The sequence below is a fragment of the Bubalus bubalis genome, chromosome 8 (genome assembly GCF_019923935.1).
Source record: "Bubalus bubalis isolate 160015118507 breed Murrah chromosome 8, NDDB_SH_1, whole genome shotgun sequence".
Lineage (NCBI taxonomy): Eukaryota > Metazoa > Chordata > Mammalia > Artiodactyla > Bovidae > Bubalus > Bubalus bubalis.
In genome coordinates this window covers 66,647,452-66,649,281 of record NC_059164.1, presented here as the reverse complement: position 1 = coordinate 66,649,281, position 1,830 = coordinate 66,647,452, and the positions used below count along the sequence as shown (strand labels likewise).

The 1,830-nt window shown below is 37.3% G+C and overlaps 1 non-coding gene across 1 annotated transcript; it reads right to left on the bottom strand.

The window, feature by feature from the left end:
* Positions 1 to 1,172: 1,172 nt before the first annotated feature.
* TRNAS-GGA lies at positions 1,173 to 1,244 on the bottom strand. The gene has a single exon. It is a non-coding gene; the product is annotated as a tRNA-Ser (tRNA).
* Positions 1,245 to 1,830: the final 586 nt, after the last annotated feature.

The window sequence follows — 1,830 nt, the reverse complement described above, 5'->3', positions numbered from 1 at the left end:
ACAAAAATGGCACTGGACTAAACGGCAGCAATGGCATCTAAAAGACATTGTAGAAAAATGCCTTTAAAATGCTTAGAGGAAAATTATTTTCAAACTAGAATTGTATACTCAGCCAAGCTATCAAACAAAAATGATTATAAATTAAAGAAATATTCAAGTACACATAAAGTCTCAAAAAATTGACTCATATATCACTTCTCAGAAAGCTACCAACATATGTGTTCTACCAACACAAGAAAGTGAAACCCAAAGGGGGAAAACATGGGATCCCACCAACAGGGGGACTAACAAAGGAGAGGTCCCAAGAAGACAGCTATGCCTGAAGAAAACCAATGCACTGAAGCAGTGACACAGAAGAACCCAGGGAAGATCCTTAAGAAAAAAATAAAAATCAATAGACATTGATATGGTTCCATCCCTGGGTCGGGAAGTTCCCCTGGAGAAGGAAATGGCAACCTACTCTAGTATTCTTGCCTGGAGAATCCCATGGAGAGAGAATCTGGTGGGCTCCAGACCATGGAGTAGCAAAGAGTTGGACAGGACTGCATGACTAACACTTTCTCACACACACACACACATATATAAATGTATATATATGACTGATTACTTCATGAGTTTTGTCAAAAATGATATCTAAGGATATGATTATGTTCTCTCAGCAAACAGAAGTTCTGATAGTGGCATAGAAAACTAAACAATCTGAAAAGAGGCAATTATTAACTCAATGAAGAATATCAAATCATATGAGAAAGGCATTGTAATCAGTATACACTACTTAGCTCAGTAGTGAGCAATACTTATACAATCAGTATAGTAAACAGAAGATATGGATTATGGCAACAACAAAAAATTCTGTAACACTTTGAACAGGGCAGAGGGTAGGAAAGCTGGGGTATAATGTATGTTAGAATGCTAAATTCTGACTTGGCTTAGTAGGAGTTAATAGAAAATACCTCAGACTGATAAAAAGTGTAAGTCTAAAACCAATATATCAAGAAACAGACTAAGCACATTACTTAGAAATGTGAAGTTAAAGACTAGAAAGTGAAGTGAAGTCACTCAGTCGTGTCCAACTCTTTTCAACCCCATGCACTATAGCCTACCAGGCTCCTCCATGGGATTCTCCAGGCGAGAGTACTGGAGTTGGTTGCCATTTCCTTCTCCAGGGGATCTTCCCAACCTGGGGATTGAACCCAGGTCTCCTGAATTCCAGGCAGACGCTTTAACCTCTGAGCCACCAGGGAAGTCCCTAAAGACTAGAAGAAACAGGTAAAAGAGTATAGAAGGAGACCTCAGAGATAAGGGAAGGTTGGGGAGTGGTCAGAGAACTAAAATTTTTTTAATGAAAATTTTAATAAGACTTGGATTTTTTAACTTATGTAGGTGAATTATGCTGACAAACATCAAAATCAGAAAAAGGAAGAACAAATATTAGGGCAGAAATAAATGAAATAGAGACTTAGAAAAGATCACTGAAACTAGGAGCTGGATTTTTGAAAAGATAAATAAAATTGACACTTTTAGCCTGACTCATCAAAAAAAAAAGGGGGGGGGGGTCCAAATAAATAACATTTAAAATGAGAGAGGAAGACATTGCTGTCAATATCACAGAAATACAAATAATCATAAGAGAACACTATAGATAATTATATACCAACATATTGGTCAATCTAGAAGAAATGGATTGATTCCTAGAAACATACAATCTTCCAAGACTGAGTCAGGAAGAAAGAGAAAATCTGGACAGACCAATTACTAGTAATGACATTGACCAGTAATCAAAAGCCCCCCCATAAACAAAGGTCCAGGACAGATGACTTCACAGGAGAA